Source organism: Carya illinoinensis, chromosome 15 (assembly GCF_018687715.1).
Source record: "Carya illinoinensis cultivar Pawnee chromosome 15, C.illinoinensisPawnee_v1, whole genome shotgun sequence".
In the NCBI taxonomy this organism is placed as follows: Eukaryota; Viridiplantae; Streptophyta; class Magnoliopsida; order Fagales; family Juglandaceae; genus Carya; species Carya illinoinensis.
The window spans coordinates 1,498,757-1,517,582 of NC_056766.1; the positions used below are offsets into that span (position 1 = coordinate 1,498,757).

The following is an 18,826-nucleotide window of genomic DNA, read 5'->3' on the forward strand; positions in this document are numbered from 1 at the left end:
TTACTGCCTTAAACTATATCCTGCTGAATGAAGGTAGTAAACTACGGTATGAAGAAAATCTTGCAAGAATGGAGATTATGCAAGTCGAAGTTAGCAGAGACTGCATACAAGATAGGCACATCGACTGAAGACAGAATATGTTAATAGCAGGATGGGGAGTCAGTCGCCCAAGTCAGAGATGGAGACCTCAGCAGCAGGTTCTCTGATATGTGTCAAGGTCCGTACGAGACCATTGATTCCCAGTGCAGTGGGAGATGTGTTGCCCTATATAGATGTGTTGATTAAGGGCACTGTACGTGATGAACTAAAGTTATGCATCACTTTAGTTAGTCTTCTGACTTGAAGATATGAGCTGTAAAATTGTAAAGATGATAAGGGATCATGCTAGAGATAGAGGCTAGCACGTTGAGAATCAGTCTCCAAGTTGGAGATTGGTGTGATTGTAGGATGATAGAGCCTGGTTTGAAAGTTGTAAAGGCATCAGGCAGATTGTTCGCTCGGATGTGGCTCAAGTGAAGCTCAGTTCGCTTAAGGTGTGCATAAGTGTGGACTCATAGACTCGAGCGAAAGAAGAATCCTAGAGAGTTGAGATTGTGCAGTAAAGCAATTGTAAATCTCCTCTGAAAAAAATCCCTTGCAAGCTCTGTAGATGTAGACGATGCTAATGCATTTGAAGATGCATTTGGAGAGGCATCTGGACATCCATTTGAAGATGTACCTGCAGATGCATTTGATAGCAGAAGTCTCTCATGTGCAAAGAAAGATGTGCATTCATTTGAAAAATAAATTAGTTTGCAAACAGCATGATATGGCACACTTGGGTGGAGGGGGTGATTGTTGAAAGCCACCCAAGTGGCCTGCTGCACAAAACGCACATGCACCGTTCGGTGCTTTGTTTTTATTAGGCGCTTCCCATATTTTTAGCAGCAGATTGCTGCAGCATAGTGGTCTACTCTCCTATAAATAGGAGAGAGTTCAGGTTGCAGAAAGTGGGGCGCGACAGCAGCAGCTTTGGGGAGAAAGAAAAACAGAGAGAAAGCGTGACGTGAGGGAGAGATGAGAATTTGTAGATTTTTGTAAATCTTGTACAAATTCTATAAAAGAGGCTTCAGTGGACATAGGCAATTTGCTGAACCACTTAAAAATTGTTTTGTGTGATTTTAGGACAGGCCGGAGGCGCAACACTCAACCGTTGCAGCATGTCGCAATGAGGTGCCTCACGGATAAATCCCCACTGGCGACACTGCATCTTAAGCCGACAATTCTGTGACAGTATAGTAAAATATTTCCTCTCAACCCTCCCTTCAAGGGCCGCACGTTCCGTAGTACCCAATGGGTAATCCTGCTCAAATTTACACTACTCTGTTTCCGTGAGGTGAAAACAGAGGTTTGCATGTGGCGTTGCTGCGTGTAGGAGGAGGATATGCAGCTGTTGTTGGCTTGGCTTCGGGGTGTGTTTCTACAATTAGGAGGTTGCCGTGCGTGTAGAGCAAACACGATGGCTGAATCGAATGGACTTAATTAATTTGGGAAGTTTCAAGCATCTTCTTCGTGTGGTAAGTAATGGGAAGACAAACGGAATTTATAAGAAAAATTAATAAGAAAATAAAAAAACTTATTGTATTATATAGATAATCATTTATTATAATAATATATATATATATATGACTCATATGGCACATTTATGATACGTTCTATAAGGTATAATCAAAATATTATTAAACACGTTGTACGTGTTATTAATGATTAAATTCTTAGTGCTCCTAAGCCAATCATAATTTATAGTAATTGTACTTATTTAGTTGTTAATTACGAGTCGAGAGATTATACATTGTTATATTAGGAAAGTGAGTTAAGATGAAAGTTGAATAAAGTGTTATTATATTATTATTTTTTAATACTATTATTGTTTAGAGATTTGAAAAAGTTAAATTATTTATTATATTTTATGTAAAAATTTGATAAAATTGTAATGATAAGGTGAAATAAATTGAGATTAACTTTAAATTCAAATGGGGATTCTTGGTTTAACCGATTGAATGGGTAGTTAATTAAAGAATAAAACAAAAATGTGACAATAAAAGACCTAAAGTGATCAACAAATAATTTCATTTCCTTCTATATGTAAAGAAATTTGGTGTTATTATTATTATTATTATTATTTATCGTGATTTGTAAGGGGGTCTGTTTGGACATACAGCCGTTCTAAAATATTCTTATATATTTTTAGATATTTCCATTACTCAAACATAAAACACTAGTAACTTTATAATATTTTTATTTAATTTGTTCTCTCTCATTTTTCAAAGTCTAATAAAATTATAAAAAAATATTAATCAAACTATTTCATTACTATTTACAAATATACTAAAATATTCTAAGTATCCAAACGAGTCCTAAGTCTTGTCATTAATCAGACTTTTTTATATGAATAATTTCAAACTCGATAATTTTGATTACGAATTATATATGACACTTATGTTGTCTACTTAATTAAATAAGAAATGCTATATATATAAAGAGATTATATAAAAGTAAACCCTTAAACTGATGTCCTTTCGTGGGATTTATTAGATTTGTTTTACAATAAAAATAATTTTATAATCTGACGTATAATATCAAGCCACATCAGTTTGTGGGTTTACTTTTGTATAATCTTTTTATGTCTAAACTTTTTCCCTAACTAAATTGCATTGCATCTATCTATTTTCAAAAAGACTAAGGGTATGTTTGGGAATTAAACCATTCTCAGACTACTTCACAACTATTCATAGCCAATTCACTACTATTTACAAACAATTCATTATTGTTTACATACTATTCATTACTATTTATAAACTATTTTTCTATTATTTATATATTTGAGATATTCTTAATATCCAAACAGAATCCTTTCACAACATTTAAGTAGGCAACCTCGTCCAATATTTCATACTGAAATAGTATGTACTTAAGTGGACCTTCTGTTGTATGTATAAATTAAGCCGACGAGTAGGACGGTAAATAAACTAATTTATTTGATAGCCCGCTCGGTATTCATTTAGTTAAACTAGAATCAAACTCAACTCGTCAAAAACAAAGCTCGCCTATGGAAGCATATACCTGCTTGATTAGTAAATGACTCTACTCAGCTAAGACTAGTTAAGACCCACACGTTTATGCCCAAGATGACTCGTTAGCTCAACTTGATAAAACTCATTTATATATTGATAATAATATAAGAATGGCACTTTTATAAATAAAATATATAATATATAACTTAATTACTTATATCTCTATATTGAATATACTTCATAACTATATTTTAATTTATATAATAATTAGTTGATAGGATTTAATAATTTTATATACTAGTATGTGAGAACCATATACAAAATTGATATATTCTATCATATTATGTGTATATATTAATAATTTATGTAGGCTCATAATACATTGCTATTATGAAAATTATCAACTAGTTAGATATTAATTATTTATAAATTCTTAAATTTTATAATTCAATAAAGCTTCTGTTAGTTGTACAAATTCAATATTAGGTTTTTAATTTTTAATTTATATAATTTATTAATTATTAAATCTTATTCAAAAAGTTAAAAAATAAAAAATAAACAACTCGAGCTAAGTTCAAGCTCGGGTTGACTCGAGCTCGAATCAGTAATTTAGCTTACCGAGTCGAGCTTGAACAAAAATTAAATATCAAACTCTGGCTCAAGCTCAAGCTCTAGTTTTTTTAGTCGAGCCGATCTGAGCAAGCCAAAGATCGGCTCAATTACAGCCCTATCGACGAGTGAATTAATAGATATTAAGCGAGTTAGATGCAACTCTCAAGGATATTCTACTGCTGCATGATTTAATTGGTGAACTGTTTGATTTCAATTTCAAGTTAGAAAGTAAAGCAGATCATCTGTAGCTACAGCCAATACCAATAATATAATACCAATATATGTATTGCTAAATCATCACTTGTCTCATATTTCTTAATGATTTGTAAATTTTAAGTTGTGCAAGTCTTTTGAAGATGAATAATTTTATTTGAAAGCCTTTACACTACACACTATTCACGTGGTATAATTTAATTTGAAAGATAAAATTTAAAAATTAAATATTACAAATCAAATTATGTTATACGAATGATGTGAGGTGTAAAAGCCTTCAATTAATAGCACCACTCTATGAAAAAAAGTACAAACTACTCTATGTAAACCCAAAGGCTTCAGTTTTGCAAAAGCCCGATATTTTGGGAGGGCGAAAATGGAAGAGGATTTCTCAAATTAGCAAGAGTTCTTCAAACCAGTAGTTGACTAACCAACAAAAAGCACTTTCAAATAAGAGAAAGGAGGAGCGGGAGTGGGATGAGGAACAAGGCAGTTCATTGAAAAGGACTTTGATAAGAAAAAAGATAAATGTGGAAGAGTGGGAGATGAAAAAAATTGCATCGATAGAGGCTGGCATGCCTTCACGAGGAGTAATGGAAAATCCTCAATTGGAATGCATGTGGGCTTGGGAAGCCATGGGGCATTTGTACTCTTCGAGACTTAGTCAAAAAGGAAATGCCCAACCTCCTATTTCTATAGGAAACTAGATTGAAAACTTATTACTTTGAAAGTTATAAGCATAAATTCTGGTATAAGAATTATTTAGTAGTTGATTGTGATGATATGAGTGGGGGAATTTCTATGCTGTGGAATGATGAGATTAATATGTCGATTCTAAATTTTTCTAGGTTTTACATTAATGCTTGTATTAAGGAGAATGATGTTAATAATAGAGAATGATTCATCACAGGTGTCTATAGGCACCCCGATACAAATCACATACATGTTACTTGGGAACTATTTAGATCATTGTGTAGAAAAGGGGGGAGGCGTAGTTGGTTTTTTGTGATTTCAATGAAATTTTAAACCAAATGATTGCTTTCAAATAAGCGCTATGTGACTGTGTCTTGAGGGACTTGGGGTGTAGAGGGCCAAAACTCAAATGGTGTAACAAAAGAGAGGAAGCGTACAACATTAGTGAAAGCTTAGATAGATTTGTGGCCAATCCACAATGGGGGAGTCTGTTTCCACATGCTAGTGTGACCCATGGTGCGACACTTCGATCACTTGCCTATTCGGCTTGATACAAATGAGGGATGTATACAGAAAAGAATGGATAAGTTGTTTAGATTTGAGACCATGTGGTTAGGAGAAAAGGGTTGTAATAAAATTATTGTAGAAACCTAGAGAAATGGCTTGGGTAGGAAAAATATGGCAAAGGTGATGGAACATATCTCAGATTGCAATTAGCAGTAAGAGATTTGGAATTGTACTAAATTTGGCAATGTTTATCACCAACTTCACAAGGCCAGACAAAAGATGAAGCACCTACAAGAGGGGGACCCTATATATTTGGCAAGAGAAGAACATAATAGTGCCTAATGGAAAGCATATAAATGAAAAAGCAAAGACTATTATGTTGAAATGATTCTCATTCTTAATGGCCATTACATAGTACATATTTATATACAATGATGGAGAATATTCTGTGTAACAGAATAGGACACGTATACAAAACTACAAACATTCTAGACTATTCCAGCTTGTGAGGTATTTGGCCTATTTGTTGTAGAAGCTGGGCTGGACTCTTCATCAGAGGCTTTATTGCTGATACGCCCCTGCGAGCTAAGCAGTACTGGAAGGACTGTAAGGCTCGATCGAAGTGTGCAAAAAGGGGCAGTAGATAGCGGTTTAGTAAGAATATCTGCTATCTGATCTTTACTTGAGAGAAAAGAGACTTGTAAAGTCTTGTTATGAATACGATCTCTTACAAAATGAAAATCAATATCAACATGTTTCGTTCGGGAATGCATGACTGGATTGACTGAGAGGTAGGTAGCCCCCAAATTATCACAGTAGAGAATAGGAGGCTTGGACAGAAAAATTTCCAGTTCTGAAAGTAGAGACTGTACCCAAATCAGTTCACATGTTGCATTAGCTAAGGCCTTGTATTCAGCCTCAATGCTGGACCTAGTAATTGTTGACTGCTTCTTTGAACTCCAACAAATTAGATTTTACCATAGAACACACAGTAGCCCTTGTAGATTTTCTGTCATTGGGACATCCAACCCAGTCGGCATCCTAAAAGGCAGATAGAGTAGGAGAAGAGGAAGGTGTAATGCTTAGGCCATAGTCCACCGTTTGCTTCAGGTAGCGTAATATACACTTTACAGATTGCCAGTGGGAGACAGAAGGATTATGCATGAATTGGCAGACTCGATTTACTGAGAAAGCTAAATCTGGTCTGGTAAAAAGTAGGTATTGGAAACTGCCTACTACACTCCTATAAAGTGATGGATTTTCCATGGAGGTGGAGTCAAAAGCTGAGAGTTTAGTTGAAGGAGACATCGGGCTACCCACTGGCTTACAGTTAGCCATATTAGTTTTCTGAAGTAAGTCAACTATATCTTTTCGCTGAGTCAAAACAAGACCAGAGGGGTTTCGATGACATTCAATCCCTAAGAAATAATTGAGAGGGCCAAGATCCTTTAATGGAAAATCATTACCGAGTGTATGAATAAGCTGAGTAAGAACATGTGAATTGGATCCAGTTAATACCACATCGTCTACAAAAACCAGAAAATAAATGACCACCGATTGATGACGATAGATGAACAACGAAGTATCTGATTTTGACACAACAAAGCCCAACTCCAGTAATTTCTGACTTAATCTTGCATACCACGCACGAGGGGCCTGTTTGAGGCCATATAATGCTCGGTTTAATTTGCACACATAATGGGAAAATTGAGGATGAACAAAACCCGTAGGCTAAGACATAAAAATAGTTTCATCAAGCAATCCATGCAAAAAGGCATTTTGCACATCTAATTGATGGATCGGCCACTGAGAAGAAATTGCAATGGAGAGTACCAACCTGATAGTTGTAGGCTTTACTACCGAACTAAAGGTCTCCGAATAATCCAGGCCTTCGAGTTGACTTTAGCCTTTGGCTACTAGTCGGGTTTTGCGTCGCTCGATTGATCCATCTGAGAGAAATTTTGTTCTAAAAATCCATCTACATCCCACAAGATTCTAAGAAGAGGTGGGAGGAACTAGAGTCCAGGTGTTGTTGGAGAGAAGAGCATCAAATTCCACTTGCATGGCTTTCCTCCATTTGGGAAATTTGGACACAACAGTGACTGAAGAGGGTTCATCTGGAGTAACAGCCGAGGTTAGGTGGGCGTGAGGCTTGGGCCAATCAATGGTGCCATCGGTTCGAATTTTTGGGAAGTGAAGATTAGTTTTTGAGTGGGTTTGCATGGGATGACCAATCACAGATTATGACGGAGAAGAAGAAGAAGAAGATGTTGCAGGAAGGATCAAGCGTTCCCCAGATGAATTAGGGGTTTGGCTGAGAGAATGGGAAGGCTCAGTGCGAGTTGTGGGAGAGAGGGACGTGGGCCTTGAGATTTGATTATGAGGAGTGGGCCGAGGACCATGAGTGTAAGAAGAAGAGGAATTTGAGGGGATTGAAGGCGTCGACATGTTGGGCAGAGAAACAGACCGTGAAGGAGACACAGTGGGCCTTAAAATGGGATTAGATACATCGAGTGGAAGAGAAGTAGGGGAATTAGAAGCATTGGAACTGGGCTGTTGAAATGGAAAAACACGTTCATCAAATAAAACATCACAAGAGACATACATTCTCAAGGTTGGAATGTGAAAACAAAAATAACCATGATGATCAAGACTATAACCGAGAAAAACACAGGAAATGGACCGATAATCCATTTTATGTTTATTGTATGGTCTGAGATTGGGCCAACAGAGACATCCAAAAGTTTTCAAAAATTTGTAATCAGGACATTTGTTCCACAATTTTTCAAAAGGGGATTTGTTATGTAGTACATATGTAGGGAGTCAATTAATCAAATAAACCACAGTGGTGAATACATCGGACCAATATTTTTGTGGTGAAGATGAGTGAGCAAGAAGAGCTAGTCCTGTCTCGACGATATGTTGATGTTTTCTTTCAACGGACCCATTTTGGGAATGAGAATATGGACAAGATAGACCATGAGAAATGCCAAAAGAATGTAAAACATTATTTAGTGATCGAAATTCACCTCCCCAATCAGATTGTAAGGCACGGATTTTTGTATTAAGAAGTGTTTCAACATGTCGTTTAAAAGATAAAAAAGTTTGAACTACATCGGATTTACATTTTAAAGGAAACATCCATGTAAATCGACTATAGTCATCAACAAAGGATAAGTAGTAGCAAAAGCCACCCCTTGACAAAATGGGAGCAGGACCCTAGACGTTAGCAAACAAAAGCTGTAGAGGAGCTGTGGTTCGAGAGTCAAAAGCAACTTATGGACGCTGATGGAGTTTTGCTTGACAACAGGAGGAGCATAACCCAGTGTTTTGGGAGGCTTTCACTGGTAAGGATAGACTGGAGATTATTTTTTGGACAAGTTGCATGGACGGGTGACCTAAGCATACGTGCCATTGATGTGGAGAGACTTGAATAGTGGTGAGAACTTGATGAGAAGCTGACTTGAAAGGTAAGACATAGAGGCCGTTGCTAATAGTTCCTTGGAGAAGGATTTTCTTGGTGTGGGAATCCTTCACATAAAAGCAAGATGAGTGAAATTCAAAGAAAACAAAATTATCTTCACAGAATTTTTTGACAGAGATTAAATTTTTTGAAATGAATGGAACATGATATAGTTGAGAGAGAAGAAGATTGCCAGATGTTTAAGGAATGGTGGAGCTGCCAACATGCTGAATGGGTAGAGAGTTGCCATCGCCCACACGTACTTGGTCGTCTCCCTTGTACTCAGATGGATTCAGTGACAAGTTAGAAAAATTGTGAGTGAAATGGTGAGTTGCAGCAGAATCAGAGTACCAATTATTATCAACCGAAGATGCAGTGTCACTAAATGAGGGTGCATACGTGAAGTGAGCTGAAATAGAAGGAGGGGGAGGAGACTGATAACTATGGTCAAATCTATAATAGCATTGAAGAGCAATATGACCTTGATGACCACAGACTTGACAGGATGGACGGGGGGAGGAAAAATGGGAAGGACGAAAACGGCCACCATTGTGACCACGGCCTCTGCCCCTGTGATCTCCCCTATTTCGGGATATGCCCCTGCCTCGGTACTAAAATTTGTGGTGTTTGTGGTTGTAGAATTAGCCGAGAACTCAGGTGAAGAGGTAAGGATAGTTTGTTGATGAGAAAGTCTGGTTTCATGGGTGAGGAGATGGCTATAGACTTGAGATGGGGTGAGGGCATCCACTCGAGTAGTAATAGAAGTAACAACAGAGTCAAAGTCTGCACCCAAACCAGCAAGCAAATAAGTGATGAAATCGGAGTGGGTTAAGATTTTACCAGCAGCGGCAAGTGTATCTCGGATGAGTTTGGCTTTTTGATAGTAATCGGCAATGGAATCCGATCCTTTTTCTAGTGTGATGGGCTGATATTGAAGTTGCATGGTTCGTGCTTGAGATTTGGACGCAAAGAGATCCTCTAGAATGACCCAGATTTCACGGGAAGTAGAAGCACCAATGACATGAGCAATTATATTTTCCGAAAGGGAGGAAATAAGAATGTTCATGATGCCTTGATCATGCTGTTTCCAGGCCAAATATTTCTGACCTGGCTTTGTAGGATCATCCAGTTTTTGTGCGGAAATGGTTCCATCGATGTACCCATAAACATTTTGACTTTTGAGGTAAGGCATAAGTTGCGCCTTCCACTTGTCATGGTTTAATTTCACAGTAATGAAATGGGAGGGAGAGGGAAGAGAAAACTTAGATGTTTGTTCTTCAGCCATGGAAGAAGAGCTTGGACGTTAGTCCTTACGCGGCTCGTGATACCATAATGGAAAGCAGATAAATGAAAAAGCAAAGACTATTCTATTGAAATGATTCTCATTCTTAATGGCCATTACATAGTACATATTTATATACAATGATGGAGAATATTCTGTGTAACAGAATGGGACACGTATACAGAACTATAAATATTCTAGACTATTCCAGCTTGTGAGGTATTTGGCCTATTTGTTGTAGAAGTTGGGTTGGACTCTTCATCAGAGGCTTTATTGCTGATAGTGCCTAAGTTTAGCTTCATAAATGATTAGAGAAGAAAGAAATTATGTGGAAATAGAGATCATAGGCATTGATGCCAAAGGAAGGTAACCAAAATTCAAGATTTTTTTCACACAAAAGCCTCACATAGAAGAAAAAAGAATAGGATCTTAAAACTTCAAGATGATTATGGAGATCTTCTATTTCCTTCTCTGTGTTGATTAATGGAGATCTAATAGGGCCTATTATTCCTAGTAGTGGTTTGAGACAAGGGGATTCTCTCTCCTCTTTTCTATTTATTTTATATACTGAGGAGCTTATTTGTTTACTGAAAGCTGCTGAGTGGGATCACACAGTTTTAGGTATCAAGATTTGTAGGGTGCCCTCAAATAAATCATCTGCTTTTTGTAGATGAAAGGGTTATTTTTTGCAAAGCAGACCTTCAACATAATAGAAATCTCCAAGGGTTTGACAATAAGTATGAGAAGGCTTCAAGACAAAAAATTAATATGGACAAAACTTCTATAGTTTTTAGCAAGAATGTGAATGCCAAGGTCCAAGATGAAATATTGCAGTTGTGAGGGGTCAGTAGTGCTCAACAATATGAGAAGTACTTAGGTTTACCTCATATTATAGGTAGATCAAAAAGAAATGCCTTCTTAAACATTAAACATAAAGTTTGGCGAAAACTATAAAGCTGGAAGGAAAAATTGCTCTCACAAAGTGGAAAGGAAGTGCTAATAAAAGATTTAACACTTTCAATCCCTACCTATTCAATGAGTTGCTTCCTGTTACTTGGTAGTTTCTATTGAGATTTGGAGTCCATGATGGCCAGATTTTAGTGGGGTCAAAAAAGGAGTGAGAGGAGAAATCACTGGATAAGTTGGGAAAAAATGTGTGAACCTAAATGTAAAGGGGGTTTAGGTTTTAAGGATTTGAAGACATTCAATTTAGCCTTGCTAGCTAAACAAGGGTGGTTGATTATGCAAAAGGAGAACACTATGCTGCACATTGTTTATAAGGCGAGATACTTTCCATATGGTCAATTCTTTGATTATGGGCTAGGGCATAATCCAGCATATGCCTGGAGAGGAATTTGGAAAGCTAAAAAGTGGTTGATCCTAGGTAGCAGATGGAAAATTAGGGATGGAAAGAAGGCTAAAATATGGAGAGATAGTTGGATCCCATGGCATCAAGCTCTACAAATAGAAAACACATATATAGTGGAAGAAATTAGGGATGATATAGTGGATAGTATCATTGATGGAAATACAAAATGGTGGCATGTGGAGAAGATAAGAGCTCTATTCAATCCAAACATAGCTACAGACATCCTAAAGATGATCATCTGTCCTGATGAGTAACCTGATAAGTGGACATGGTCAATAGAGAAAAGTGAAAATTTTAGTGTGAGAAGTGCCAATAGATTTATCAGAGAAAAGTCCAATAGATTCCCAAGAGAAAGCTTTAATGCTAGTAGATAGCAAGCTCGATGGAAGGGTATATGGAAGATGAAGACTCCTAACAAAGGGCTTGCAAAGAGGGTAATAATCTACTAAGGAAAAAGGTGCCTACTAAGGAAGGATATTGTTTTTGTACAGCAGGCTTAGAAGATCTACCACATGCCCTCCTGTATTGTCCTACAATAAGAGAGTATTGGACAAGATATCTGCCTATGATGGAAAAATTGGAGCCAAATCTATTTGTAATGGATGTTGCAATGAAAGAGAAAGATGCTGGCATTGTTGAAGATTTAACTATTTTCTTCTTAATAGCGTGGAGACTTTGGTTTAGAAGAAACAAAATGGTATATGAAAGACCATGTCTTGAACCAAGGAATGTTATTGAACGTGCATTATCACTTCAAAGGATGTTTGCTGACATTAAGAACCTGCCAAAAACAAAGACCAAGGACTACTTTAGCTGGAAGCCTCCACCTCCAGGTTTTTTATAATTAAATGTGGATGGAGTCATGTTTAGTGATCTACATTGAGCAGGATCAGAGTTGGTGTCATAAACACAGATTATGTAGTGATAAGCCTTGTACAAACCATGAATGTCTTGCTCACGGCGAACCAGTCTCTTGGCCATTACTACATTGCCGCTAGACAGTATGATAGTGCCTGGCCTGATGTCACAGATTACGATCAAACCAATGTGACAGCAATTCTTATGTACAGTGGCAATTTTACTGCTCCCAACCATCCTGTTTTCCCTACCAGCCTGCCTACCTATGAGGAGTTCATTGCTGCTGACATGTTTTTGGACCGACTTAGGAGCTTAGCAAGTGAAGATTACCCTGTAGATGTAACAACCGAAATGTATATCACAGTTGAACTGAACCAGATTCTTTGTCCAAATGAAACCTGTGAGGGGATCAATGGCAACAGGCTTTCTTGAAGCTTAAATAACATCAGTTTTGTGAACCCCAGCACTGATGTATTGATGGCCTATTACATGTATATTCAAATGTTCTCTTACTTTTATTTACTTCCATTGATTTCTATTTTGTAAGGTATTTTTTTGTATGCATGTTTGACATTAATCATTTGAAAACATGAAATAGGAACTTGAGTGTTGAAGTATACACCGATGATTTTCCAAACTGGCCACCATCTATGTTTAACTTTACTCAGGAGGATTTTCCGTTTAACACTACAGTACCAATTCAGGGGACCAAAGTTAAGATGTTGAACTACAATGAAGAGGTGGAAATAACATTTCAAGGGACAGAAGTACTAAATGCATCAAAGAATCATCCAATGCACGTGCATGGTCAGCGCTTTTACGTGGTTGGGTCAGGTTATGGCAATTTCAATAATGAAACTGATCCAAATCCTATAACTTGGTTGATCCACTTGAAGTGAGTACCATAAGAATCCCCAAAAACGGATGGGCTACCATCAGATTCAAAGCAAATAATCCTGGTAATTAATTAATTAAGCTCTTTAACTTTTTGCTATATATATCTTCATCTTGAGTTTTTGGGTTTATTAATTTTCATACATACACCAGAAAAACTTGCTCTAATTCTTTGCATGATTTACATATACCAGGAGTATGGTTTTGGCACTGCCATTTAGATCGACATCTTAGCTGGGGGATGAACACTGTAATGATAGTGAAGAATGGTGGCACTCCTGAGACAAGTATTCGCCCACCCCCTCCTTATATGCCTGCTTGTAATGTACCCTACCTCACTTGGATTGAAGATTTCGATGATTCTAGTAGCGAAGATGTGTATTAGTTATTAATTATTAATTATAGAAAAAATTTAGTTGTAAGTATAATTGCGTATTAATATGTACATTAATTTAATGTAATTGGTGAAAAAATAAATTTTATTGAAAACAGTACTAATTTAAATTTTGAATATAAAAGAATCAGTATTGATATGTATATTAGTACACGATTTTACTTATAGGTAACAAAACTCTTAATTATAAGCTATGCACATAGCTAGGAGCAAATATGTTGGATGGTCTGTTGATTTTCTCCGGTCTGATCATACTTCAAAATAAATAAATAAAACGATGTTTATGGTAGAAACAAAATTTGTCCTATATATTTGGAAATCGAACCGAGTCGTTCAGATTTGACTTGAATTGATAGCTAGGCAGCCAACATTCCTAACTAGACCCACGGAAAACAAAGAATATCAGGTCTCTGATCTGGATTCGTGGGAGACTTGCAGGCGGCCAGGAACCGCAGCTGCCTGGAGTCAAAAATTTTAGTTGGAAATCTGCAAGTCTACCACGAATCCAGAAAGTCTACCTAATATGTTTCAGGAAGTAAGAAATACGCGCATTCTATAATAATGAAATAAAATATTATTCTTTGAATTATTTTATAAGCTGTACTATAATAAGTCTCATGAAAAATAGTGTATCAATAATGATTGTGTCCTAATTAGGATGTTTTTATGCCCAAACTTACACCATTTAACGTTTATTGTTATACAAAAAACATCATAAATATTTTTATTTGATATCATTGGTGACCACACCCACAATGATAAATATTAATTTTTTAACTTTTTTTTTTCTTCTTTTCAACATTTTTTAAACATCTCTAAAACAATTTTAAAAAATAAAAAAAAATACAAATATATTAATAATCACTTATTTAACAATTAATTAAGAAAATAAAATACATGAACAGTTAAATTGTGAAAGCAAACTCAATATATGAGACCAACTCGTATCTCATAAAACACCTTGAAAGGAAAACAAAGCAATATATATATACACACACACAACTCCCCGGATATATATATATATATATATATGCTCTCCAATCAAATAAATAATATTATTCCCCATTCTTTCTTCATAATTTAATTTAATTTGGGTGTTCGAGAAAAGGAGGGCAGCGATCGACTTCATTTGGGCCAAAGAAGAAAAGGTCATGTGCACGTGTATATAGTTTGGTTTATAGACAGGCCAGGCGTTGACAGCTTGAATAGGTAGCCAACCGACGTTAATTCCTCCAGGAGGGGTACAAGGAAACCCAGGATACTTTGAAGGTTGGTTAATGGTTTGTCAGGATCGGTGAACACTGAAAAGGATTACAGTTGGGAATTTCTTCGCAGGCTGCGAGTTGAGATTTTTTCAAAAAAGTAAATTAAGAAGAGAAAAGTTACCATGCCGTATATGATGTGCAGCTCAGGTGTTTGGTTCAGTAAATTTTTTTTTTATTTAATAATTAAAGAAGTGATTTTAAATATATTAATATATATTTTTATTTTTTAAAAATATTTAAATATATTAAAAAAATACCTTAAAATAAATTAATAAAGACCTGACGGCGGCAAGCGATAACTGGCGACATAGTTACCCGATCCAAGCTATTCCATCCCGTGCATGAACAGATCGATATTTAATAATTTTGCAATCTGTGGATCGATTTCCGAGCATAGCTCAAAATATCAGACAGATTTAATTCTTTTTAAGTGGATGGTATCACGTCATTGTCAAAGTATCAAATTAATAGTCCCCAAAAACTTGCCCTAAATTCTATATGACGCAGTTTAATTTGCAGTTCAGTGTATGGAATTCACTGTTAATATCGTAAATGCAAAAGTTTTTTTAACTGAGATTAAGTGATTAAGTTAATAAATTTGAATATGATTAAGTAATTAAAATGATAAGATTTACCCTGTCGTTATGTTTGCAATTTTGGACCCCTACAAGATATTGGACTTTTAGAGACAAATAATTTTGTCTCAAAATCTAAATTTCGTCTCAAAATATTTTTAAAGATAAAAAAATTCTATCTCTATTTTATCCCAAAAAGACTGACTCAAAAAATTTTTTGAGATAAAAATCAACATATCAAAAAATAGTTTTTAGAGATGAAATTAGATTGACCTAGTCAAAACCGTTCGAACGAATTTTTTTTTTAGACAAATCAATTTCGTCTCAACAAACCGTTCGAATGGACCTGATCTATTTGAACAAACACGTACAATTCAAACTATAAGAACTTTTTATTAAAACTAATGATCATATTTGATCATATTCGAACATAATGAATGTTCGAATAGATTTTATGCATTCGAATAAATAAATTTTTCAAATGACTTGTGTGCAAATATAAATTTGGTTCGTTCAAACAAACCTTTTATTTTCAAAAATTCTATCTATTTGAATGGGATTTTACATATGGAAAAATATAATTACAAGCACAATTGTACACTAATCTGTGTACCAATATGATGTAATTGATCAAAAAGTAAATTTTATTAAAAACGATGTTTATTTAAATTTTAAGTATGAATAAATCAGTACTAGTACACAGATTAGTGCACGACTGTGTTTGTATGTAACAAAACACTTTACATATTAATGTTGTTCGAAAAAATATTTTATTATTCAAACAGTTGTGACACCCCCAACTCCCACGTACAGATACGTGAAAATCGAGGCATTGGAATGATGACAATATGGGTTACGCATCCCATCGCTGAGTGTCAAATGTGTGTACATGCAACACATGTATACAAAAGTAACACAACGGGTAATAAAAATCTTTCAACTAAGTACCATAATTTTGTTTAAATAGAAACTCGCTTAAAACAAGCATATAAAATACTACAAGTTTCAACATTGTCTCAAATCCAAAATATATAATATAAGGGCAAGTAAAATAATTTCTAATACTACAAGAACCTCCAATTCAATAGTCCGACAGAGCCACCTCTTCAGGCTCAACTTCCTCCTCCTTATCTACATCAAAATCTATAGTACCAAAGACAACACTTCACGTAAGTAATAATCTAAATACCCACAAGATAAAAATATATTAAAACTCAACAATATGCATGATCAGGATACAATATGCATGAGATCTGAAAATAATCATTTCTAAAAAAATATAATCAATTTCTAACGTACACCAAAATTCCCATTTTTAGCCTAAAAATAATTCATTTAAAACAACTCCTCGTCATTATCTCAAATAATGGCTCAACATAAAAAATCCATCATTTTCCCAGCAAATGGTCCACGAAAAATCAACTCATAAAAATTTCGTCATTTTTCTAGAAAATGGCACACAGATATCATTTAATCAAACACGCCATCTTCCCAGAAAATGGCGCATATCCAATATTAAAACCAGTCTCCAATTTATTGTATGCGCTATGATTTTCCCTAAGGATCATCCGTACACTCTGGCTCCTATGCCACACCGCAGATAACGACTATGCATGTGACATCTACACGAGCGATACCTAGCTCCGCGCCTAGCGCGCACCATGATGAGGCATCTTCTAATCCTCGCCAGTTGAGGAACCACGGAGTCGGCCGACAACGTTACCATATCGTCCAATCCGAATGTCGCTTAGCGACAACTCAAGCAATGTCATTTAGTATTTTCTGCTCTCGAGTGACCAGAAGAGTTCAATCGAGATAATACCTCATCTCGACTTGGGGTCGTGATACACACAGACTCAAAAATCTATTTACACATGAAAACCCAATTTTCATTTTTCAACATATATACATGCATACACCATACAATGCAAACGGCAACACAAAAATACCCGCCAATCCAAATCATCCAAACATAAATTACTCCGTCTTCAAATCCTTCTAACCTCCTACTCCTCTGACTCAATTCGACATAACCAACCAATCATAATTTATTATTAAAATAAAAATATATTTAAATCTAAAAAAAAAATTAGAAAATACTTAAAGTATTATAAAGGTAAATTTTTAGAAGATCAAACACTAACTTTAACTCTTAAAAATTAGCTTGAAAATAAACTACCAAAAATACAATTTGTGAAACTAAAATGGGTTTTGAAAACAAAGGGATTTAAGGTGGGATTTCTAGATTTAAATAGCTGATTTTGCTGGGATAAAAAGAGAAGATTAATGCTGGAAAACGAGGCTTACGGTAGAGGAAAAATAACCAAGAAACTCTAAGGTGAAACTCACGGCTGGGCCAAAAACACATGCACGGGTTGGCTGAAAAACAGAGCACGGGTTGAAGAGGAAAAACTCGAAAATCACAAGAAATTTCCCACGGTCAAGAGCACGAAATTACCAGAGATAAAGAGAGGGAAAACTGAACGCAAAATGGCAAAGAAAACAGAGCACAATTTGGGGTCCAAACAGCGCACAAACCGTGGGAATCAAAGCAGAAAGAATGGGCTTTTTACACCACAATAAAAAGGAAGTAAACAAGAAGCAAAGAAGAGAAAAGAGGCACACAAGGAACTCGGCCAGACCTGCAACAATGGTGAAAGATTCATGAAATAAAATGCAAGGAAATGAAATAAATACACGGTCAGAAAATAGAGAGACCGAAATCACAAGCTTTAGCACATATTTTTCAAAGCAAAAGAAAAAATGAGGAAAGAAATGGAGAAGAGGATTCGGACAGCAGAAAACAAAAATAGAAATCAAAAACAACAAAGTTAGGGTGCAAGACACTTACCCAACGAAAATGAAGAAAAACTCTGCAGCACACTCCGGTTTGAAGAAAGAAATGAGGAAAAACTAAAATGGAAAGAAGGGGAAGAAGGAGCCGTCGGCAGCAGGGGAGGAAAACAAAATGAAGTGAAGGAGAGAGGTGCACGGCGGTGGGAGAGAAAAGAAAGAAGGAAGAAAGTGAAGCCCTAAGGCTGGATGAAACGGCGCCGTTATGGAGGATTCACTGAGCTGGGTCAAGGGGCTACGGGCTGGGCCCGAAATTGGGTGGGTCTGGGTCTAAAAATGAAGGGAAAAGAGAAATAAGAGAGCCCAGTCCGAAATATAGAGAACCAAGAAATAAAAAGTTACAATAAAAATAACAGTAAGAAAATCCAAGAAATTCTTTATAACATTGAGTATGATAAGAAATTCGGTTTTAAGATGGATATCGATTCGTAATTAATGATCCCTAAAGGGCTTTCGAAAGAGATGATCCGATTGATTTCTTCGCTGATAAAAGCACTCGATTGGATGCTGAGTTTAGATTGAATGCCTTTGAGAAATTCTTGAAAATGAGAGCCCAAATGGTCTGATAACCGATAGTCACTTATTGATTTCCAAGATCTATTTTTTCCTTCTTGGAACGGAGCTAATGTTGATTGAGGCTTCAGTTTGGGAGAGGGTGAAGTTTGGGAGTTGAAGCTTGAAATAGATCCATTGTCTGGGAGAGGGTGGAATATGGGAGCAGATCTATTTTTTCCTTCTCGAAGAAAAGATAAATTTTTTTAATATTAAAACATGCCACATGGTATGGGCCTTGTC

At 35.9% G+C, this 18,826-nt stretch overlaps 1 long non-coding RNA gene and 1 pseudogene across 1 annotated transcript; one reads left to right on the forward strand and one right to left on the reverse strand.

Moving 5' to 3' along the window:
* Positions 1-11,760: 11,760 nt before the first annotated feature.
* LOC122296039 lies at positions 11,761-13,428 on the forward strand (annotated as a pseudogene).
* A 2,651-nt stretch (positions 13,429-16,079) lies between these two features.
* Positions 16,080-18,814, reverse strand: LOC122295713. The gene is made up of 2 exons (XR_006238230.1): positions 18,030-18,814; positions 16,080-16,321 (listed from the first exon to the last, which is right to left on the reverse strand). It is a non-coding gene; the product is annotated as an uncharacterized LOC122295713 (long non-coding RNA).
* Positions 18,815-18,826: the final 12 nt, after the last annotated feature.